Source organism: Suricata suricatta, chromosome 7 (genome assembly GCF_006229205.1).
Source record: "Suricata suricatta isolate VVHF042 chromosome 7, meerkat_22Aug2017_6uvM2_HiC, whole genome shotgun sequence".
NCBI lineage: Eukaryota > Metazoa > Chordata > Mammalia > Carnivora > Herpestidae > Suricata > Suricata suricatta.
In genome coordinates, this window is record NC_043706.1 from 13,933,767 (window position 1) to 13,959,176 (window position 25,410).

Sequence of the window (25,410 nt, forward strand, 5' to 3'; positions counted from 1 at the left end):
AGATTAATTGGCCATGCACTTGTGTGTCTAGTTCTGGGCTCTCTATTCTATTCCATTGGTCCATGTGTCTGTTTTTGTGCCAATACCATACTGTCTTGATGATGACAGCTTTGTAGTAGAGGCTAAAGTCTGGGATTGTGATGCCTCCCATTTTGGTTTTCTTCTTCATAATTACTTTGGCTATTCGGGGTCTTTTTCTTTTGTTAATGTTTATTTTTGAAAGAGACAGACAGAGTGTGAGTGGGGGAGAGGCAGAGAGAGAGGGAGACACAGAATCTGCAGCAGACTCCAGACTCTGAGCTGTCAGCATAGAGTCCTATGCAGAACCTGAACCCTACAAGCTGTGAGATCATGACTTGACCTGAAGTTGGATGCCCAACCAACTGAGCCATCCAGGTGCCCAGAATCTACATTTCTAGGCAGGGTGGGATTTTATTATAGAGGGCTATGAAGGCCAGGAGAAGAAATTTAGATTGAGTCCTGCAGGAAGCAGGAAACCATGAAAGCAATAGAAGAGAGATTGGAGAGGAAAAGGCAGGGTTTAGGGGTGTTGTAAGTTGAGATGTGAGGAGGGGACTGAGATGAACGTGGTTGCGTTGGGAAAGTCTATGTGTGAGGAACAATTTATAGAGCAAAAGGGTTCAGACTTGGAGTCTGACTGTAATGAGAAGGGAAAGAAAATGATATGGAAGATGCCAGTAGGTTTGGGCCAGTGGAGACCAGGGCACCATTGACATGAGGAGGAGCTGATCTGAAGGGAGCCTTGTGAGTTTTGCTCTGATTAACAGACTTTAAGAAATGATGAGAAACCCAAGTGGAACTCAACAAGGGGGCTGCTGCCTGAACCCCCAGAGTCCAGAGACCAGCTCAAAGGTGATAGAATCTGTGAACAGGGAAAATGTTCTCTTAGAAAGAGTGTTCAGAAAGAAGAGCAGAGGTGTGGGCTTGAAGTTAAGAGGAACCTCTGAAGTAAACAAACTATTTCTGGTCAAGACTCCCTCATCCTGTAGGATGCCTTGCTGCCAGTTGCTTGGGACACAGTATCTATCCATAATGGGACAGTGACAGCTCCAACTTGAGACTGGCAATGCAGAACTGGAAGCCACCAGAAAGATATCTAAGGTGATTTGCTATAATATTTGACCTGCCTACTTGGTGTTTAGTTTAGGGCACAATTTTAAACATTGCGCCTTTTGTCAGGCTCAATGCCCATATTATCAATTGCTTAGGCTGCTACTTACAAAAGGATCCTGTAATTAGGGTTGCCAGAATTGTCATATAAAAATATGGGACACTCAGCTAAAGTCTGAATTTCAGATAAACAATGGAAAGATTTTTAGAGCGAGTATGTCCCAAATATTGCATGGTATATACTTAAACAAAAATCATTACTGTTTTTCTGAAATTTAAATTGACTAGGTATCTTGGGTTTTATCTGGAAGTTTTCCTATCCCCTGATGAGTCTTCTGACTTCAGCATTGAAGGGGCCATGATAACTCCTTTTCTTAGCTGAGAATTCCCTTCCTAGGATACAATGCATTCTCTTTTTCCCTACCTTCCCGCTGAATCAAATGATGTAATTCAGAATCAACAAGCAATGTTCTCTAGCCACCATGCTCCTGACAAGGCACAACAAATTTTCACACATAAAATATCAATGATTTGCAATTTGTGCAGGGGATAAAGCACCTGGAAATCAGGTGTTTTTGACAGAATATTCTGAACTTGAAATAATTTTCCCAGCATTCTAAACAATATGATAGTATTAGCAGGCATGCAGTAATGCAACACAACAATAGAAAAACACATATATCCAAAGTAGAACCATTATGTTTTTACGTTTTAAGTTTGATCATTGTGAGAAACAATTTATTGAGATATTTATTTTTGTTTTCCCTCTGTGGTTTCCCCCATCCCAAGAAACCAAGCCTTTGTAGTTTGAAGCCAAAGCATGATTTGTTGGTACCCAGAAGGCAATCCTACCCAATGCTTTATTGTCTGAGTAGGATCAACTGGGTGGTCTAAGAAAAGAAGAGGATGAAGGAAAGTATTTGCAACTTAGGAGTTGCATTGGCTCATTGTCGGTGGGTAGGCAGGGGAGATTCCATCTAAATCTAACTAAATGGAACTTAGTTGGAGGAGAGATCTCCAACTAAAATGAGAGCCTGACTTTGGGGTTTCTAGGCATGGAAGGCCCCCAGCCCCTCTCCAGCCAAGTGCCTCCTAAAGATTGTGGCCAATTTTCTGTCGAGTAGCCATGAAGGTCTCATGGGTGGGTTATGGATACAGCACCTACAAGGGAATCCATTCAGAGCAGAATGTCCAGACCTTGCCAGGAAACCAGTGGCAAAGGCTTTCTTCCTGAATAAATTTTATGGCTTCTCTAAGCCAGCCATACTTTGACCTTGGGCTTCAGTGTTTGTCATTGTTGGACCTGCATTGCCCACTTTTAGCAAGAATCCTGTTGGGTCAATTAGAAAGAACCCCCACACTTAATGTCTAATCATCCTCTGTATCTGATCAGATTCCCCACCCCTATGCTTGGCATCTGATCATCCTGGCTTGTCTTCAGCAACAAATCTGTTAAGCTGATGGGCCAGAGTCCCCCTACCCCTGATGTCTCTCCTCTGTAAGTTTCTATCCACTGACCCCCTCATCCTGCTCCTTGGCCATAAATCCCCACTATTCCTTATTATGTGTAGCTGTGTCTTGACTAAAGTCTTCCTTACCTTCAGAATAATTTTCAACACCAGCACTCTGCAGCGGGAAGAGGAGCATTGGCTATGAGCCACCACAGTTCAGCCTCCTGCCATCTCCTCTCCCTCTTCCCCACATCCTGGTACCAATTATGGGTGCTTCTCCATATTGCAGACTAATGTTCCTTCCTAGTTTCCCATTTTGTTCTTTCTTATAGTCTAAGAGGTCACAAGAAATACAAGTTTAAGGAAAATCTGGGGAGGGAAACTTAACATTGATAAAATTCTATACCCCCCACTTCCAGGGGTAGTTACAAATGAAAAGTACCATTTGAAAAATGTTTTAGATTTAATTTTAAAAAATTGCATTCCAGTATAGTTAATACACAGTGTTATATGAGTTTTAGGTATACAATAGTTCCATATATTCCTCAGTGCTCATCAAGAGAAGTCTACTCTCAATCTCCTTTACCTACCATTAAAAATTTATTTTAGGGCCACCTGGATGGCTCAGTCAGTTGGGCATCCAACCTGGCTCAGGTCATGAACTTGCTTGCGGTTTGTGAATTTGAGCCCTGTATTGGACTCTGTGCTGACAGTTCAGAGCCTGGAGCCTGCTTTGGGTTTTGTGTCTCCCTCTCTCTCTGTTCCTCTCCTGCTCACACTGTCTTTCTCTCTTTCTCAAAAATAAATATTAAAAAATTTTTTTTAAACTTTTTTTTTTTTTTTTTTTTTTTAGCAACTACCTACCTCAGTTTGGTCAGCATCATAGGAATGTGGTTAGAAATATCATATCTCATCACATAAGGCTGAGCACAGGATGCTGACATTTAAAAACCCTGTGTCCAGAATAACACAATGGTGTTATTTGTAGACCAGCAAAGATTCAGACAAACGTGATGCAGAGGGAGAAATGAAAAGAAGGAAGGGGCAAGCCAGAGAAATCAGAGGCTGAATTGAGACGGAAATCCCCCAGCGAAAATCTGAGACACATGGAGCTTTTGTAGGGTTCTTGTGATTAGCAGGAAGTTGAGATGACTCACTGTGTCCAGTCACCCTCGCTCCGTGCTCCCATTTATCACCTCCAAGGGTTTTCAAGCCCTGGTTTGTGTAGCAAACTTACACAACTTGTCAGAGAATGTCTGTGGTCTGTTTTTTATATCTGTATTGAAAACAAACAAACAAACCATACACAAAATGGTGTACTTCTCAATATCTAATGCTGACTGGGTCTCCCAGACTGACCTTACCCTCGAAGGCAGTTCTGGGAGAGCACCCAGGGTGAGCTTTATTATTTTTTTTAAATGTTTATTTGTTTAGTTTGAGAGTGAAAGACTGTGAGGGGGGGGTGGGGGGTGGGGGAGAGAGAAGGACTGATGGGGGCTCAATCCTATGAATGGTGAGATTGTTACCTGAGCTGAAACTGTCAGATGCTTAACTGACTGAGCCATGCAGGCACCCCTTTATCTTTTTTTTTTTTTTTTAAGTAGACTTCAGGCCCAGAGCTAAGCCCAACATTGGGTTTAAACTCATAACTCCTGAGATTAAGACATGAGAGCTGAGATCAAGAGTCTGATGCTTAACCGACTGAGCCACCCAGGTGCCCTAGGGCAAGCTATCTTTGTGTCTCCCTGGGGAACATGGCCTCCAAATCCTGTCCTATGTGGTATTGAAAGGAACTATCCTCAGATGACTATTCAAGTTTCTTTGGCTTTTCTATCTACCAGTCTTGGGTTGAGAGAGAGAGGGGGGGGATAGAGAGAGCTGTCTCAACACAATGTGGATAAGATCATCCAGACAAATTCTTTTTGTTTTCTTTTTGCTGTTCTCCTAATTGTCATTACCAAGGTTATTCCTTTCCTGGATGGGCTTCCATTTCACTTTCACCATGAACTATTATGACCTTGAAATTAAAGAGAGAGATCTTGGCTCATCCATTCCCTTTGGAATAGGATGGCCTGTGGTAATCAATAGAGGAAATGTGAAATGTGAAATGTTAACAAATGTGTGGTCTTACTTGAGAGTATTGAATTAAGTGATATGTGTTCAAGGTAGAAAGATGAAATCATTTAGAAATTAGTTTTTTAAAGTCTTTGGTCATTATCACTTGCATTTAGAAAACCAATTTGAAAAAAAAATCAATCTGAACTGGATTTTTTTTTTCCTTAAATCTCTATCACTCCTTAGGTGACAGGATGCTACAAAGATGAAAGGAAAAGAAAGGTATCATCTATTGGCTAAATTTATGGAAATGGCCACAAAAAACCCCATTATTCACATGGCCTGGCTCCTAGGTTTATACATTTTCTCTTTCCTGTCCTCCCTGACGTGCATCTATTGGTTAGAAACTTAATGATTACAAGTTCTGATGAAATACCACAAGTGAATAAAGACAGAATTTTGCCCAAGTTTAAGGGGGTTTCCTGGGAGCTGATGTTATTTTGTGGCCCAGCACTTCGCTACCCAGTCTGTAGATCTGGTTTTTTTTGAAAACAAACCCTAAGTCTGGAACTTTCCATGCTAAGACTCCGCATCAGTTTCAAGAAGGCCTAGAAGATGTAGCTGAGTAAAAGCCATACTCAGTATGAATGGTTAGTGCTGTTCTTTCTCACTGGGAAGGTTGTGGACAGCAAGGACAAAATGACCTTTTTATACAGTGGTGATGTTTCTCCGTGCCTCAGCATTTTCATCAGAATGACTGCAGCCAAAGGAAAAATAAGATAAAAACAGAGAGGGAGGCAAACCATAAGAGGCTCATAAGTGCAGAGAATAAACTGAGGGTTGCTGGGGGGTGGGAGGGTGGTGGGTCGGGGATGGGATAGATGGGTGATGGGCATTAAGGAGGGCACTTTTCAGGATGAGCAGTGGGTGTCAGATGTCAGAGATGAGTCACTGGGTACTACTCCTGAAGCCAGGACTACACTGTAGGTTAACTAACTTGGATTTAATTTAAAAAGAAAAAAAGAATACAGCCCATCAATGGGGAGAGAAGTTTTGTGGTAACATTGGCAGCATCATTAGGGTGTCTAGTCATCTCTGAAGTCTTTATGTAACTTCCTGTGGTCATGTTAGGAGGCATGGGAGATGTGCGTGCCTCTCCTCTTCTCTTTGGATTGTGTGAGGGAGCAAATCAGCTTTACAAATCTCCAAGAGTTTGAATTAACATCCCCAAGCATGGCCTTGACCATACTTTCCCCATGGTCTCTTGTACCCACGCAGAGAAGATGACTTCTACCGCATATCAGAACTCACTGATACAGAGAACAATGCTCAGACATCGCTGTGTGTCTCAGGGATGAATGCTCCAAACAGGGCCATGTGACTGCTTCCTTCTGACATCCCCTCTTTCCCAGAGCATTCTAGGCTTTGCCGCACAGAAGTCTGACACCCCTCTCTTCTCTGATTTCCTAATTTAAATGTGGTAAGTAGCAGGCGGCCAAGCGAAAGGCATGGAGTTTTCAAAGCAAAGGGGGCATCAAGAAAGAGCTGCCCTCATTCAGTTTTCGAGGTGGTGTTAACCGTGAGACTCCCCAGAGTTTTGCATCAGTGCTCGGTTCAATACTGAAAGAAGTTGCATCAGGCGTGGCAACTTTTGCCTCCTTTGTTTGCATTCTCTCTGGTGACTGAAGTATTAATAAATGGCACCCTGGGGGAGTTTGGACAACCTATACTAGAAAACAAATTGAAATGTGAAATTCTTGGAGTAGTAGAGATGTCATACCATATTTATGGGTAGGGATCGACTCTCCAAATTTCAGAAGCAAATGAGCAAAAAAAAAAAAAGTGTGGCTGACATAATTTCCTTTTTTTTCTTCATTCATGAGCTCTTTGCTTCAAAACAGCAATGAAAGGGTTCCTAACTGGCTCGGTCATTGGAGCATGTGACTCTTGGTCTCCAGCTCAAGCCCACTTGGAGTAGAGCTTACTTACAAACAAACACACCAGCAATGAAAACCATAGGTAGATATGTAGTAACCAGATTAAAATCTTTCCAGAAGACATAAAGAAAGGAAGATTGCCTCTGACCTGGGGAAGGGGAGAAACATTGTTATTCTGGTCACTTTCCCACTCCCAGACGGCTGCCTGTCCCCACCACTGGCCTGGCCCTGAAGCTGGCCATCAGGAGACAGTGGTCCTCCATAGGTTTTTCAGCTTTGGAATAGACACAAGGTAGGGCCATCTAGTCTAGCTTAGGATGGTGGCATTTGTCCAGTTCACCTTTACTGGGTTAAGAGTGTGTGTGAGACAAAAGCGAAACTTGAAAGTTAGAAAACACCTACATGTAACCAATTTCCCCTTTGCCTTCATGGTTTTTTCCCAAACACGTGAAATCTCTGTGGAACCACAGTTAAAGAGAACTTCCTCTAGGCAGCAGCCAATAGTTCTCAGAAGAGAGAAAAACATCCACGATCCCCTGTAGTTTATTGATTTGTACCTGGTCCTGTTTCAAAATTGTTGTTAGATGCGTGCATGATTAACCGTGCTGCTGACTGCCATTACTCACTACAAGGTTCTTTTGACTGCGGCTTCATTGATGACCATGGCATATCCAAAGATTAATGAAGATGGATCTTCATTAGTTGTGAGCGGCTAAGCAAAGAGTCTCCAAGCAGACGATAGCGGACTGGAGAGTTATCTTCGTTGCTGTAGGAAGTGCTCTTCAAATAAGATGTCAAATGAGCCAATTGTGTGCTAGACACAGTAGGTATTAGTGCTCTCTAAAGATGCTGGACTTATCGATGAACATTGAGGAACAGGAGAGGATGGGAAGAAAGAAGGACGAGAAGCCAATAACGCGGCCAGTCTTGGAGCTGGACAATGTCAAGTTATGGTAGGGCCTTGGTACAAAAGGATTGGCAATTTCAGGGCTTCACACACTCATCAGGGGCAGTCGCTCAGTGGTGCTTTGAGTACGACACAAATCCCAGATCACATCAAAGTATTCTAGTCTTGACAGCCAGTTTTCTAGGTATCTAAAAAGATGCCCATAATTTGTGCCTACAAAGGCTGTGTGACTATCGGGGAAGTTTAAGGCTGAGTGGTGGTGCCTTTTTCCCCTACATCATGGCAACCCTTATTTGCTCTTCATCATTTATTCAACCCCTCTCAGAAAAGTTGCTTTGGGTTGCAATAGAGGAATACTTTGGAATTTTCCTGTGCTGTCTTATACTTCTCTTTAATCATTTGTGCCTAAAAGATACTGTTTTATTTCTTTTAAAAAGTACAGAGTGAAGATTTAGTAACTGGCCAAGCAGAAATGTCCCTGAAACACTAAGACCCCCAATTTTTTTTTTCTTGCTACCACTTCTGACCATTTTCCCACAGAGCTACAGTAACATAAATCGGCAGAGAGAAGATATGTGACCTTAGCAATTTCTGTCATTGGACAGCCTTGCGATCATTCCGTTTCTTTCTCTAGAATGCTTGACTCATTTACCAGTCTCATTCCTGGTGATGTGCATGCTGGACAAAGCAGCCACGAGTTCTAGTTGGGTGATAGTTCAGCTCCCCACTGGGGCATTTCTTTACAGTAAAGGGGACAACATCAAACTGGCATGAACAAGGTCCACGAAAGGCTGTCCCAGGAAAGATACATACAAAGAGAGACTCAGGCTCCTGTTTTCCCCATGGGTCTCCAAATAGCCAGAGGAAGCTGTGCCCAGGGCATCACACACACACGGACACACGTCACCTGTTGTTACTTTCACCCTTGTCCACCCCCCGGTAACTTTTGATAGTGTTTTTCCCCCCCTTGCACTTGGGGGAAGCAGTTAACTTTTGAGAAAACCAGGCAAACTCCATCGCATGGGCTTCAGCTCCCCTCTTGCTTTTTCTCAATTCTCTCTGTTCTCGCCCACAAGCAACACATCTCAGGTCAGAATCCAGGCTGGTGGATGCATTTTGCAGGAGTTTCTCTGTATCTAGGGTCCAGGCTCCACGTTCATTATTATCCCCCTTTTCTTTCATCATTATTCACTTTTTCTTTGGTTGGCTTTCATCCACACAGGAGCTTCTTGGCGGCAAGGTAGACTTCAGTGAGAAGTTGCATTTTCTCCCTTCTCCTCTTAGATCTGTGCAAGTCCAGGCTAATTAGGCCACTGAGGAAGTGATGGGGCAAATCTCTTCCTGGAGAGGGTTGTCTTGAAATTATTTCTGGACACAGAGGCAGGTCTGTTGTGTTTTAAAACCGTGGCATTTATATACGTGTAATAAACAACAGGTTTTGCTCTTTCTCCCTGTCTGCGCAGGTGGTCCCGCAGTGTGCGGACTTCTCAAGTCTTTAATTGCTGTTTGCACATGAGTGTGTCATCACTGCAGACACAGTGATGGTGCTTGAAAAGACGAGATGGTATAAGAGAGCTGAGAGGTCCCAGGATGATGATGTGGTTGGTGTGTCTGGAACTGGGGCAGAAGAGAGACAAGAGGAGGCGCTGAAGTGATTGTGGGCCAGAGTGGGAAGGGCTGAACGGTGGGGTGGGTTTTTTCTTGAGGGCTACAGGGGAGCCCGTGAAAGATTGTAAACAGGGATCAGATTCATGTTTAGGAAAGATAGTTATGACAGCAGTGTCAAGAATGGCCGTGAGGGGCACAGGAGGTAGGCAAAGAGTCTAATTAGGAGGCTATTGAAGTAATCCACAGGAGAAATGACGAGGGCCTGAACAAAATATGTTAGGGGATCATTTGAAAGATATTAAGACTTAGAATAGGTGGTACCAGTTTCTGTCTCACCTCACTAATAGCTGTTCTACCCTTTCTCTTTATGGCTAATGAGATAGGAGCCAAATTAAGTACCTGGACTGCCTCTTCCCTCTTTGGGAACAGCCAACTGGTAGCCATGCTGTGCTCTTAAGGATGGGAGCCTTGGGAAAAGCATGGCAGAGAGGAAAGGCCAGGGGTCTACTAGCCCAATGACATCGCAGACCCAGGGTACCAGCCTTGGTGGTTTACCTCTGAAACTCATGCCATATAAGAAAAAAATATGCATCTTTTCTTGTTTAAGTCCTTACAACATCTGTCAATTTCACTCAGCAGCCCAAAGCAGTTCCTGAGACAAATAATGGTAAACTTGGTGTAGGGGGTGATCAGAAGGATCTGAGGGTGAACTCCAGTTTGTTGCTTGTGTGATGGAGTAGTTGCTAGATGCTGGTGCTCATTGCAAAGATAAGAGATGGAAGGATAATTTAGGAATCAGTATGCCTTTAGTTTTGTTCATATTGCATACGGTGAGCCTCTATGATGGCCAATCCATGTCCAGGAAATAATGCAATATAGACCTTGGAGATATACCTCTGGAAACCATCACCTTGCAGATAACAATTGACATCATGGGAGTGTTTTAGGATGTCTAGGGAGAGCATAAGAGGGCCAAGGACAGAACCCAAGGAGCCCAACAAATAGAGCCCAGAAGAAGCATCTAGAGAGTTATGGAGAGGATAGGGAGAGAGCAGTATTGTGGAAATCAAGAACTTTCTGAGTGCAGAGTGATTACTAATGGCACTGTTAGGAAGTTCTTAGAAAACAGAATAAAGGGTGCAAGAAGAGAAATGGTCAGAGGATTCCTTCCTTCTATAAAAAGGCTATTCTCAGAATGATCTTTCCACAGAAGAGGCCCACAGGTGAAATTTGTGACACTACTGTAGTTCTGACTCTTTGGGAGTCTTGTAATACCTTGTTATTTGTTTCACTTTAAAGAAAAAAAGCCATTCCCTCTTTCCCCCATTGTTTATCTCCCCAAATGTGTCAAATAATGTATTTTATTTAAGATCAAAGTGTACCCAAATGTGTCAAATGTTCATTTTAAGTTCTTTCTTTCTAAAGAGTTTTGGGGGATTCCCTCCAGCACACTGAGGTAAAACACAACTGAGATAGGATTTCATTAACTACATCATTCGACGTACTCTATGCTGTAAGAGGAAAATAAGGTTTTAAAAGAAGGGTAAAAAGAGAGTCAAGGCAGAGGGCAAGAACACGTAGTAGCTTTGCCTATGTGCTTGTAACAATGACACCAACAAAGCACACTTACCCCCAACGGGTGGGCCCCCCATCCCCATCCCCACCCCTACCCCAGACTCTCTGGCTTTTGCTGGATGCTAAGCTGAGCTATCACAGGCTAGATCTGTCTTTTGTCTCTGAAGTCAATTAGTGTGATGTTTAGGATTGTTTTCCTAAACTTTTAATTTATTTTCTTAAACTAAGAAGTGAGGAGTATGTCTTCTGGGGAATGTCCTCAGATTGCATCAGCCAGGAGCTCTGAGGACTGGCTTGCTCTCTGGTCCAGGTCTCTCAAGGATGCTCAGAGAACCTGGTCTAGCTCTGGGCAGACTCCAGCTAGGAGTGATTAAAATAATTGTTTTCACATTTAAAGGGCAGTTGAGTGGGAAGCTGTAAGGTGAACTCATTGCTTTTAGCTCGCTTAGTGATCTCCCTGGGGATCAAGTAATAGTACTCATCTGGAATATTTTAATTGGGAAGAGATCTTATTTGATATCCTCAAGAAGGACCCCAGACAGCACTTTGATAAGGAATGCTTTGTCACTTAGGAGTTGGGGCTGTTCCTTGGCCCATTAGCCAGCTCTGGGAGAATCAGCAGCAACACTAGTGTTAAAAATCACTCTGAACATTTACTGTGAACTTCCTGGGCATAAAGTTTCTGTTCAAGATGCCACGCGATGACACGTTAAAGATATGATACCTACTCTCAAGTTGCTTGAACCCTCAGGGAAGACATGATAGTCGGAACTCATCACTTCTTGGCTAAATATCTATAAGCATATGCATATATAAACACAAAGTACATCACACTTAAAGGTTCTATGAAACTTGGCTTACCTGGTGGTCATTTCTTCAGCCAGCCCAGCCATCCAGAGAAAAGTGGAGGTCTCTAAGCAGACACCTTTGATGTTTAAAAAAAGGGCTATGGTTCTACACTTCGTGCATTTTATTTGTGCTGTTTCAAAATCATTTCCCCTTATTTCAGATATATTCTAGATAGTTTTTCCAGAACATTCTGGAATAGAGTTGTGGAGATGCGCTGTTGCCAGCAATGGCTATAGACCACCTACAAGGAGAAGTGATTTCCAGGAGCTGACCCTGAAGCAGTGGCTCTCAAACATATCTGACATGAATTAACATCTCCTGGGCATCTTTTGAAGCAATTTTAAATCCAGGCCACCCCCAAGTTGGAGTCATACAAACTCTGGAGACGGGACACAGGCTTTGATAGTTTTGGAAGCCACAGAGATGATTCCAGCATACACATGAGGTTGGGAGTCGCTGCACTAAAGGTTAAGGAAGAACAATGAATGTTTAAATGTGGGTGTTCTGGGGCCATTTTATATAGGGAAGACTACCCTTCAAATTTCTGTAAGCAGTCTATAACTTCCTTAGGGTGCAGGAAGGTGAGACCTTGTCCTGAACAGGTGGCAGGGATATGCTTTCCTTTCCTCGTCATTGGTTGTTCTGGGAGATGTCCCTCTATTACAAATACAACACATATCCAAGCTCCTTTTGTCTGTGTCTCAGGGTTTGTGCACAAGGATCCTGTGGAAATGGAAACGTTGGAAACTTGGGTGTCTTCGAGATGGGGCATATTATAGGCTTATCTGCTTGGATGATAGTCTTCAGAAGGTGTTCCTTCTCTGCTGGTACAGTGTAGCCTCCGAAGGGTGATCTCCATGTTCTATCAATGATGAGGGAGAAGAATGGACACCCCCATTCGTAAGAGGGTATTATCTCATACAGGTGCCCTTGCTTCTCCCGGACATCTCTTTTCACTTCCAACATGTCTCCCTTTTATTTCTTTCTCTCTCAGTATCTAGAACCTCTTGTTGCTATACCCTGCTCCCCCAAAACCCGTAATTTCTCTCTCCAGAAATAAGGAGGATTCTGTCTCTTAATTCATTTTTGGGTCCTACAGATTTCATGGCCTCAGGCATGCTGTGTCCACCACTTCTCTGCTCTTTCAAGCTTCTGCTACAGCAGAGGATGGGGTAAGCTCTCTTCCCCTGCATGGGGGCTGGAGGGGACAGAGAAGTGGGGAAAACAATGAGGACCGGGGATTTCTCTCCTGGTTGACATTGTTCAACAAAGGATGCTTCCTGGAAAACTGGCTATGCCATACTGTGAACTTGTAAGAGAGCAAGCTATGAACTTTTGTATTCAATATATTATATCTCTATTGTGGCAAACTTCCCAAAGTGGGATTGGACAAAAGGCTAGAAAGATATACAGATATGTTAATGGTGGTTGCTTTTTGGATGTAGGACCATGGGTAACTAAAAAAATTTTTTTTCAACTTTTCACAAGGAACATGTTGTTTTTCTAATTAAAAAGAAATATTCAAGTCGATGTACCCAAGTCAACACAAATGTTTCAGATGTTGTTCATTCCTCTCTGTTAAAGAAGGCAGGGAAGAGAATAATCTGCCTTAGTAAGATCTATCAAACAAGGCAGTGGGAGTAATGAAGGTGAAATTTTTCAGCCCCTAAAGGAGGCACAGGCTTGTTTCTTGGCCTATGTAATGAATACTGTCTGCGTATTTACTTTCCTTTGTTTAAAATCTCTATTGTTCAGCATGGTGTTTGGCACATAACAAGTGCTCAAAAAATATTGGTCCATTCAATGAAGCAAATAAAATATCAACGCTTAGGGGAAGAGCTCTGGTTATCTAGAAAAGTCTGCTTGTTCCCCTAAATAACGGTGACAAATGACATGATTTCTGTAGGGACAAAATGTTAACACAGACTACATCTATAGTCAAAGGACCATAGTTGTGCACCATATGTTGAGTTCATACTCAGAAAACAGATGGAAACTTTGTAGACTGGGCCACACTTAAGCATGACTTTGAAGAACTCAATAGATATTTTACAGAAAGAATGGGACATTCCAGGCACATGGACTAGCTTGTGCCAAGATCTGATGGCCTGAGAAAGGTGAGCCTAGAAGGCGCACAAATTGTTGACTGGAGCAGATGGTGTGGCCATGAAGGATCCTGGCAGGCATCACTGTTAGACAGAGCGGGCTTCCCTGGTGGGAAACCCATAAAGAAGGATATTAGATTTCCTTATAATGTTTGTAAATGCAGAGCTTTCACAAGATTTGGTGGGGAAGGCATTCCTGAAGCCTCACGCTGCCCTCTTGTCCTTGATTCTGTGGTGAACAGAAGCTTCTCGCAGAGAGGTATGCAGGATGAGCCATTTTCCTCTTCCTTCTTTCTCTCACCTGGTTAGTTTCCCAGGCAGCCCTGGAAAGTGACTGTTACAGGACAAACATGGATGAGAAAACTGTCCCCTCCAAAGATGCAATGTATGCCTTGAGCTTCTAGTAGGAGAAAAAAATTTGATCTCCTACATGATTCCTTGAAGGGTTCCCCCTCCTTCTTATATCCCCAACCCCACCACTCCCCATGGAACTGTCCCCATTGACCTCTTCTCTGTTCCAGATACCCATCCCAGTTCGGTCCCCACGCACCATCCTGTTTCTCTCGCATGCCTCATTGCTCCCTCAGCTGACTGCTCTAACTGTATTCCCACGGCTTCTCCACAGCCCTGAACCCAATAGTTGCCATGTCTGTCTGCACTTGGACTTCTCTCCTGAGCTCAGATCTTTATTTCCAGGCCACCTGCTGTACACATCCTACTAGCTGTCTTTCAGGCAACTCTAACACAGCATGACCCGACACTAAACTCAATTTCTTCTCTTGCACAGCCTGCTCCTCGTTTGTCCCTGTGGCAGTTATTGGCTTCACCATTCACACAGAACACCTGTTTGCCCTGGTTTCCCTCCCACTCACCTCCCATGCCTAGTTGATCATCACATGTTACTCATTCTGCCTGGGGAATATCTGCTGATTCGCTACTTTTCTTGATCACCCTTGTGCTAATTTTGACCCTTAATTTCTTCCTTCTGCACCAGTTAATTCTTAACTGGCACTCCCACCTTGGGTCTGTCTTTCTCTGTCTGTCTCTTTCTCCAATCTATCCTTCTCATTTGCTGCCAGAATGGTCATGTCAGATCTAATCAGATCATATCAAGTTTGCTTAAAAATCCTTAAGGGTCCCCCTTTATCTAAGGATCAAGCACAAGCTCTTATGTGTGGCTTACAAAGGCATCCCAGTCTGTCCCTGGTACCTTCCCAGCCTTGTCTTCCATCACTTGTGCCCTGCCCTCCCCTCTACACAGGGCCCCCTCCATACAGAAATACTTTCCATGTTCCAAACACAACATGATTCCAATCTCTGCTTTTTGCAGCTGATCTTTTTTTCTGATCTGGCATCCCTCAGCCCCACCCCTCAACTCCCTGATGCAAAATAATGTTACATATAAGGCTGTTCCCTGATCTGCTCACCCTTCCTAGCACAGCTCAAGGTACCTTCTTTGCAAAGTCTTGTCTTTGCAAGACAAGGACAAGCCTTTGCTTGTTCCTTTGTCCATGCTTCAATTAGAGTTTGTAGAAGGTGACTTATTTACATGGTTATCTCTCTTCTACAACATCAGTTCCCTTAGAAGGCAAGATCTGAGTATTTGCCATCATGGTCCCAGATCCCAGCACAGAGCGTGTGACGAGGTAAGTCCTCACTCTGTGTTTTATGAATGAAATTATGAACACATTCTGTATTTGTCTCACATTTGGAACTCCCTTCCACCCCCAGGAACCCATGTTCTTTAGAACTTCATCCCTGAAGATTAAACAAGTAGTGGAGCATTCTTATTCCCTCTCCCTATGTTTGCATGGAGTGACAAGAATTTCTTTGCCTCCGGGATGTGGGAGGGGACAGTCTGGGGAAGTGTCACTTCTGTGACTACAGATAACACATGTTGCTGGTCTGCCTGAACGTGGCTCAGCCCTTCTGCACCCTCTTGTGGGGCCTGGCTGTCCTCAGGAAACCTACTTTCCTCTGAGGGCCTATACTAGGCAGCCAATACTGCACAGAAGATTGTCCTCTGCAGGGAAGTTCTGCCCGTGACTGGGTGTATGGGTTTAATTATGGCTTTTTTTGTTTGTTTTTTGGTTCAGGGCAGATATGAGAAAACCCATCTGTTTCTGGGTCTAATCTTTAGACTCCAATCAGCTTTATCAGACATAAAGCAGATATTTTCATCTCCATCTGTCTGATTCCTGTGACTGTCTCTTGATTGGTCCCCACTTGGAGCTGGGTGGGGAGGGGGTTGGGGAGAGAACTGGGACAGGAATATTATTTATTTTCTCCTCCCAAACCCCAATAATTATCCTATTATTCTACCACGAAGAAATCAGGAGTTATTCAAATCCCAGCCATCTGGAGGAATCTTAAGCCACAAAATGATTTTGGGAGAGATTCTGCTGTACTGGGTGAAGGGGTGACGGGGATAGAGCTTTGTGTGTGGGAAATGCTTTATACTATTCAAATGAATGAATAAAAAGGTTTGTGGGTAACAAGTTACTCTTTAAACTCAGGTAACCTGAGGCAAGAGAAGAAATGGATTTTCCATTTTCATCTATCAGATGGGCAAAGACCAGAAAGTTTAATAATTCACTGTGTTGGAGAGGGTGAGGGAAAATAAATAATCTGCTGCATTGCTTGTAGGCATATACTTTTTAAAGAAATAATCCATGGGAGGCAATTTAGGAGTGTCTATTAAAAATACATGTGTACATGACCTTTGATCCAGCAATTCTGTTTCTAGAAATTTATACTATGGATCTGCAAACAGTGCAAAATGACATCCTGTCCCAGAATATTCATTGTCACATTATTTGCAATAGCACAAATTGAGAAATATTCTGATTGTCCAACACAGAACCCATCAAAGAAACAAGGGTGCCTCTTAATGGGCTATTTTTAGTCATAAGGAAAGGTGAGGACACTCCTCGTCTACCAATATGGAATGATTTCCAAGACTGTTTCCATCATTGACAGATGGAAACAACCAAAGCACACAACATTGACTGTGTTATGCTCTCATTTAAAAAAAGGGAGAGACAACATGTATTTGCTTGTAATGCTTTTATCTGGAAATAGACAATAGAAGCTGATACCGTTGTTTGCCTCTGGGAAGGGAACCAGATGGCTGGGAGAACAAGGTTAGGAGGGAGACATTGCTTTATACCATTTGTACCTTTTGAATTTTAAACAATGTGAATATTAAATTAAAAGACACAGACAGACAGACAGACAGACACACACACACACACACACACCACACTTTGTTTTTTGTTTTAACAAACACCAGGTATCAGCTTCCTTAGACAACAGTCTCAGGAGGACAACAGAAGAGGCAAGAATCATCGCAGGCTAAAAGGGATAATAATAGGATCGAACTCACAGATGGCTGTGAGGATAACATGAGAGAATGTGCACATTACCTGTATACAGGTGGGTTCCCATGTGGTCCTGTCTTCACTTAGAATCACATTCAAAGACAAAACACAAGTTAACAGAGAAACTTAATCAAAAGCAATCCAAGTGTTTGTTGTAATTTTCTGAAGAAAATTCCAAGAGGGTAGGATATGCATAAGAATGTGCTACGCTTAAAAAAAATCTTCAGCCTTTAATGTGTCCACTCCTCGCTTTCCACACAGAGTGGCTATACTTGAAAATCTGTCCTATTCTACTCTCAACTGCCAAGTTAAACTTCTCAGACTCATTCTGTCGTGCTTTCTTGGAGCTATTCTTTTTTGTTTCAGCCAGGAATTCTCTTTATTTCAAATATAAATCTTCTTGCCTCTCAGGCTTACAGTATTTCCCCCAATCTGTGGAATTAAGGGCCCATGAGCTGAGGATATGGGGAAATGCCAAGTAAACCAAATCAGAATTTTACTAGTGGAAGTGAGGGTGGAGAGACCTGAGAAGGAGATGGAAAACAGGCTTTAAAAATATTCTTATATTAATAATTTTTAGTCCTCCATTACACATGTAAGGAATTTATAACATTGCCTGGCATATTATAAGCACTCAATAAATTTTGGCTATTAATATTATTCATAATAACCACTTTTCCACAACCTGATAATACTAACATTAACATTTACAGAGAGTCTGCTGTGTGTCACGGCCTGTTCTGGTGTTTCACACGTACTAACTCTTATAAGTGTTACAACAACACCGTAAGCATAGATCTTTTACTACCCCTCATTTTACAGATGAGGAAAGAGACCTAGAGAGGTTTCATAACTTGGAGTGACAGGGTAGGAAGGGGGAGAGTCAGGATGTGAATCCAAGCAGTCTGACTCTAGCCCTATGTTGGCCGCCATGTCGTACTGTCTCTGTGTCAGGTTTTCTATTTAATGTACTTACCAGGAATCCAGTCGATTCGATCCTTCTGTACTGGATATTCTCCCCAGGGTTCTCTTCTAGTTACCATGGTCCTTAGGGGTCCCAACTCAGGTGTGAGCAAATAATAAGGGCGGTGGGAACTTTCATGTTCCTGAGAAGACCATTACTGTTGGGTACCGAAGGTTCCTGGCTCTGAGCCAGAGAAGGACCCCTGCCAGCGAATTCTTAATGAACACATTTGGTGGTTCTCTACATTGCCTCCCTAGTTACCTATCTACTAAGGAAATAATTCTGGTGCTAACCAGATCATTCAATGCCCGTGACAAGTCAGCTTATTCTGTGGGATGTACCAGAATACTTGTTTCCCAGCTGCTGATGCAACAGGCACTGTAGTCTTGACATATCCATGTATTTTCATTCCTTGCGATCGGGCTGTCCTGGCATTGAATTTATCAACTCAGGGGAAGGAGGAGACCACCCAGCATAAGGAATCTTGGCTCAGCTTTGGGTTTCATGTTAGAATTGTGATGTGAAAAGTGAGAGAGTCTTCAACCCCATGCTTTGTTGAGAAAAGTGTCTCCCAAATTCCAAATAGCTTACATCTGTAAAGCATGAGTAAAACTTGGAGGCCCGGGATAGTGTTATCATTTTGAGCCATGATGGTGAGAAGATAAGGGAAGTTTCTATACTGCTGGAAATAGAAAATCCTCAAGAGTGAGAGAGGTTTTATTTTCTCCCTCAGGTTCAAATCTGTTGGTGAAGGGGAGGATGTCTGAGGTGAAGAAGTGGTTGGTAGTAAACACAACTCCCCAAATAAGCTGAGGGGGAGTCACCTTGGAGGGGACTGGACCCCCATTCTTGGCTCAGAACTTGAAAGGAGATCTCCTCACATGGTGCTACTGGCTGAGGTGAGGCAGTGCCAGCCAGATGAAGGGGATGTGATGTGTTAGAGGAGCCTGGCACTCTGACCCCATGCTGTGCCCCAGTGTGCTTAAGGGGACATGTGGGTGAAGCTGAGGGACGAGCGTCACCATGGTAAAGGGCCAAGTTGTCCTGAATAAGAGGGCTGGAAAGGTGATTGCTGGAGCTGAGGGTCAAAAGGAGGCAATAGCAGATTATGGGGCACTTGTGGGATGAGGGAGGCAGCCTTTGTCAGCAGTGAGGCAGGCCAGCGTCCCTAGGAGCAATGACTGTATGGCACCCACACCAGGAGAACAGACACTGAGTCACCATGGCCTTGGGCACTTAAGCAACAATAGCAGTAACAACGGAGGCCCACACCTGACCTCAGGTAGGAGATGCTGTAACCAGGGGAAAGTGTGACCATAAGCCTTCCTTTCACAGCCACGAGGACACTATGCTTCTCTCCACACCTGGTAAAAGTAGGCGTGCGAGTCTCTGAGAGCCGTGAGGCACTCTGCCAAACTGAGCGATTGCTGGAAGACCTTGGTTACCTCCAACAAGACTGCTTGAAGCCATAAGACACTAAGACCTCCTCCCACCCCTCCTGGCTCCACCATAATGTTAGAATCGGAATTTCTGAGCAAGGTATAGGAAAATGTAAAGTGTGTGTATGCGTGTGTGGGCATATATGTCTATGTTGACCTCAGCGATGCTTGAGGGAAAACCCGTATGTTGTGGGCTGTTATTGTGTCCTCCTCCCTGACCCAATTAATATGTTGAAGTTCTAACCCCAACTACCTCAGAATATGATCTTATTTGCAGATAAGATCTTTAAAGTGCTGATTAAGATAAAATGAAGTCATATGGTTGGGCCCTAATCCAACACAACAGGTGTCCTTATAAGAGGAGATTGGGACCCAGTCACACACCGACCAATGGAGGACCATGTGAGGACCGAGTGAGAAGGTGGCCATCCGTAAGCCAAGGAGAGAGGCCTCAGGCCAAACCAACCCAGTCCAACCTTGACCCTGGATGGCTAGGATAAGGGTGGGGGAAGGACCAATAGCAGCTCCCACCCAGACCCCAAATTGAAAGATTTGTTGTGGCTAGACCCATTTCCTCCAGCTCTGGGGTAAGCGATGTATTCCAAAATATCTTTATAAATAGCCTTGCCTTCATCTCTTCCTTAGATGCCGGTTGCTGTGGTCTCTTGGACTATGACAGACAGTAGAGACTCAAAACACAATGTGATTTATGATAACCATAAATCACGGAGCTAAACGTTATGATTAAATCTCATATTTACAGCTAAGAAGTCCAAGGGGGTGGGAATCACTTGTAATGTAGGATTGTGGTTCCCGGGTGAAAATGCGTGATTTTGCACAACCAGAGGCCAGTGGGAATGTATTATTAAAATTGAACACTGTGCCCATAGATGACCCCGCAGTGCCCGTGGGGGGCTCTGTGTCCCTGGGCCTGCAGAGAGGGTACATGATGAGGCACAGAGAATGTCACAGTAACCATAGCACTTTTCTCCACTGTCCCCACTTAGGGTTGGGAACCCTATAGGTGAAGTAAGCCTTTCGGCTGTACCATGAATGTGGAATTGGATGAGGTATTTACCCAGACAGATCATTCTTACTTTGTTCCAGAAGAAGTAACATCTCAAGACACCATTAATTAAAACTTCATCTGTTTTGCGATGATCCCTCTCTTCTTCTCTTTCTTCCCCATCCCTGTCGCATCAATATTTAGTTAAAATATGTTGCAGTAGTGATGCTGCCGCTAATTAATTTCTCTTCACATCAACAGAGACCTCTGGATAGTGGGGAATATTAAAAATAAAGAAGACCCAAAACAGAAGCATTCCATCTCTTCCTGATGCACAGGGATTCCCTTTGGCCGTATATTCTTTTCACTTCCTTACTAAAAGATGGGGGGCTGACAGGTTTGTAAAACTACATCTTTTCTTTTTTTAATGTTTATTTATTTTTGACAGACAGAGACAGAGCATGAGAGGGGAGGGGCAGAGAGAGAGGGAGACACAGAATCCGAAGACAGGCTCCAGGCTCTGAGCTGTCAGCACAGACAGGACGCAGGGCTTGAACTCCCGAACTGTGAGATCATGACCTGAGCTGAAGTCGAAAGCTTAACTGACTGAGCCACCCAGATGCCCCTGTAAACCTGCATCTTTTTTTTTTTTCAATGAATAGATACAGCATTTGATTTTTTTTTGTGGATAATTGAATCTCAATTTAGTTCCTGAGGGTTGTACTGTATTCTACTCCCATTTCTAATCTGTGTGAGCAGCAGTGTGAGCATAAAGACATTTCATGAGGTGTTTTGTGAGACTGGGGCCAGGATCACACCCACAACTTACTTCTTCCCCTGGAGGGTTCAGGCCAATTGAATGAGCCTTCTTCTCTTCCTTTCTTAAATTTATTTTTGAGAGACAGAAGAGCGAGAGCAGGGGAGGGTCAGAGAGAGAGGGAGGTACAGAATCAGAAGCAGGCTCTAGGCTCTGAGTTGTCAGCACAGAGCCTGACGCAGGGCTCAAACTCAGACTGTGAGATCGTGACCTGGTGACCAGAGCTGAAGTCCTTCTGACTGAGCCACCCTCTCCAACACAGTGGATTATTAAACTTTCTGGTCTTTGCCCATCTGAGATCATGACCTGAGCCAAAGTCGGATGCTCAACCAACTGAGCCACCCAGGTGCCCTTTTTTTTTTCAAGTTTATTTATTTATTTTGAGAGAGAGAGACAGCACAAGCAGGGGAGGGGGGGGAGAGAGAGAGAGAGAGAGAGAGAGAGAGAGCGAGCAAGAATTCCAAGCAGGCTCCACACTGTCAGTATGAAGCAGAGCTCGAACAAACCAACTGTGAGATCATGATCTGAGCTAGAATCAAGAGTCAAACACTTAACCAACTGAGCCCCCCAGGTGACCCACTGGTCACGTCTTTATCAAGCAGTGCTGAGATATGCTGAATACTGAGCTGGATAGGCTGAGGTGCAGAAAGAGGAGCCCAGAGCAGCCCAGGGGGTCCCTGCCTTCCTAGCGACATACCCCAGACCCTGCAAAGTAGTATTTGAAACAAGATGTCAAACAATTTGGGGTCAGTTGTCTGATACAGACTATGTGAACAGTAAGGATTTAGAGAAGGGAAGGACTCCTGGAGCCCAAGTTAGCTAGAAAGACTTAAGGATGTCAACCTTGATCATGGCAGTCAAGAGATAAAATCCATTCACTTGGGTTCATTTGTGAGAGTGAATATTCTGAGCTCTCTATTCCCCCTGAAGTCAAAACTATTTGGTAAGGTTCCCATTTCCTTAGGGAATGGCATCAAGGGAATTGGGCCTATCTTTTGGCTAAAGGGCAGCAAGATGTGTAGGGTGCTACAGCTCTCCTGTGTAGGGTGCTGGAATTTAATTGCCAGTTCTGAGGGAAACGTGATGTTTCCATCTAATAAGCAGCCCCCTCCCCCTTCCCATCACCAGATGCCACTATCTTTAAATGGACATCTACTTGTTATTTCTCATTTAGCTCTCATGGAGAGAAGAGTAATATTATTCCCATTTTACAGATGGAGCCAAGACTTAGAAGGAATTTGCTGAACTCGGGAGAAGGAAAATTGGTTTTCCAAAGGCGAGAAAACCCAGGACAGTGTGAGTAATCCTGAAACATAAAACAGGTTTTTCTTTTTTTTGTAGACATTAAGATGTTCTTTGTGGACAACTTAGAAAATGCAAACATGTTTAAAGAAGAAAATAAGGACCATCTATAGTTTCACAGCCCAGATACCTCTATCATCAGAGTGGATTTCATTCATTTATACATACAAATAGGAAAGTATCATAAACACTCTTCTAAAATTGCCATGCGTTAAGTATGGCACTTTGTATTTAACTTTTTTTTTTTTAACCTACTATTGTACCATATGTATCATGGTAGAAACTTCTGGCACTGCTCCCCGCCCCCAACCTAGTAGGATTGCATTTTTTTTCACCCTTGTCTAGGTAGGTGGAGCTATGGGACTAGTTCTGGCCAATGGGTTGTCATCAAAAGTGAGATGTGATGTTTCTGAGAGGGTGATCACAGGTTCATCTGAGAGTTTGGGGCTCTGGGTGATTGTTTGGAGGGACCCTCCCAGTCCCCTCCTGCCTAATCTCATTTGGATGCGGAATGTGAACAAGAAAGGCATTTTTGTTGTGCCGAAGGACTGAGATTTTAAGGCTGTGACTGCAGGATAACCTAACTGGTCTCAATTAATACACTAATTTTCTTATGTCAGGAATTCTCCTGAGAACTTGATTTCCAGTGGCGACAAGAATTTGTCATCAAATGCATATTCCGAATTTTATTTAGTCAGCCCCCTATTGTTAGGCATTTATTTATTTCACACTTTTTTCTTTTAATCATACAGCTGTGAAAACTCTCAAATGCTTGCTTAGCTGATGTATTCTCAGGAGAAACTTTTAGAAATGTTGTAGTTAGGTTGGAAAAATACGAATGTTTTCAAGGCTCCGGATACAAATTGGCAAATTCTCTCCAGTGACAGTTTTTGGGTTTACACTTCCTTGGACAGCACCCGAGAGAGTGTCCCCATTTTCAATGCACTGTTGCCAACACCATGTCTTAGACGTTTAAATATTTTTTTTTTTTGCAATTTTAAAGAAAAAGTCATTCCCATTTATTTGAATAACAATGAGTTTGAACTCGCTTTAAATGCCCTTTTTTTTGGCCTATTTGTATGTTTGTAAATGCTGTGAAGTGTGGCCAGACTTCCTGGGGTTCTTTTGTCTTTTTCTTATTCATTTGTAACTACTCTAACTTCCTAACTTAAAGATTCTTATTGATTTAAGTATTTTGATATTTTATGTAGTTTCCGGGAGAAAAAAAAATGAGAGATTTGTATGGAATCGATGTTCCCTAAGGAGAGTTAATTACAGCCTTCAGGATAAGGAGAGGAAGAAGAAAAGTGTGTGAGACGCGCCTGTCCATCAGAGACGCTCTCTGAAAAGCCATCCTGGGTGGGGGAGGCCGGAAGGGGACTCCCTAGTGCCTCTCCGGGGACAGGTCCTGGTGTTCCCAGTCACAGATCTCACTCAGCCTGACAGGAGCCCTAGCATTTGAGAAAGGTGTAGGTATCCACAGGCAGGGCTCACACACTGTATTCGGGGGACACCGCTTGCCGGCCATGCTCCTAAATCAGGTCTCCACCAGTGAAGAGCTTCACTGAGTACAGGAGCCAGAGGAGCACAGGAGTTGACAGTTCTGCGCCCGGGGACAGAAAAGCAAAGCAGAGCAGGAGGGCGGGTGATGGCGGGGCGCATGCGCGGAGGAAGAGGCCGCTGCTTCTACCTTCTGCCTGGAAGGTGTGAACCAATGAGAGTGCTGGGGTGATGGCATTTGGCTCAGTCCTGAAAGTGGGGTAGAAATCTGCTATTCTGAGACATGCATATACTAAGTTATTAAAAAATGATTCACTGTTTATCTGAAATTCAAATTTAACTGTGTCCTGTGTTTGCTACCAGGCTCGAAGCGAATGGGGGTGAGGGCTCCGGGGGTGCCCATTGCTTTGGCCTCTTGCCTGATGGGAAGGGCATGGTTGGAGGACAGCTGGAATGGACTTCTAGGGTGTGGGGCCCAAAATGGGGACCCCAGTTGCCAGGTCAGGGCAGCTGTGTAATGAGGATCACATTAGACAAGAAGTATAGAGTGACTTGGTAAATGGGGAAGTGAGTTTGTAAGTGGTTATTATTATTGCAAATCTCGCCTGGGGGTGGTGAGTGGTAAGTTTATCTTCGGACCTAAAAGATCCTCAATCAATTGGCCCATGGGTTACATAGAAAAGTATTCGAAAATAATTTTTTTCATTCTTGTTTTGTTTTTTTAAATTAATTTATTTGGAGAGAGAGAGAGAGAGAGAGGGGGCGGGCAGGGGACGAGAGTGAGGGAGAAAGAGAATCATAAGCAGTCTCTGCACTACCAGTGCCCACGTGGGGCTCCCACTCATGTGGGGCTTGAACTCACAAACCCTGAGATCACCACTTGGACCAAAGTCAGACGCTTGACTGACTGAGCCACCCAGGGACCCTGATTTTTTTTTCATTTTTGAATAGATATTTGGATACACTGTATATAGACGCCTTTCAGAATTCTTTCCACTTTTGTTAAGTTGATTTTTTGTTTGTTTGTTTGGTCATAAGCTGCATGACCTATTAACTTATTTAGATGTTTGGGCTTCAGACTCCCTACTTCCATTGTCTGCATTCAATTGTTGTATAATAAAGGAAGGAGCAGGTTGCTGTATAGCATCCTACATTCAAATTCTGGATCCCCTGAAAAGTCTCTCCAGCTTTTGTTTTATGGGATTCCACACACGTCATCTTTCTCAGATTGTTTCATGGCTGTCTTTAGAGTCAGCAGTATTTGTTCCAGAAGGGCAGGGACCTTGCTTTGTTCTGCCTTCCCTCAGCATTCAGCTCTGAGGTCCGTGAGTTGCTGGTGTTTGTCATTCAACAAATACTTGGTTGATTCAGTGGATCACCAAAG

General features: G+C 43.5%; 1 long non-coding RNA gene across 1 annotated transcript in view; it reads left to right on the forward strand.

Annotated features, from left to right (window-relative positions):
* LOC115296921 overlaps window positions 1-25,410 on the forward strand; it is a 119,639-nt gene that overhangs the window by 7,419 nt on the left and 86,810 nt on the right. The window contains exons 2-4 of the long non-coding RNA XR_003911142.1: window positions 19,298-19,501; window positions 20,669-20,804; window positions 22,439-22,520. This is a non-coding gene — a long non-coding RNA (uncharacterized LOC115296921). The remainder of the gene's footprint in view (window positions 1-19,297; window positions 19,502-20,668; window positions 20,805-22,438; window positions 22,521-25,410) is intronic.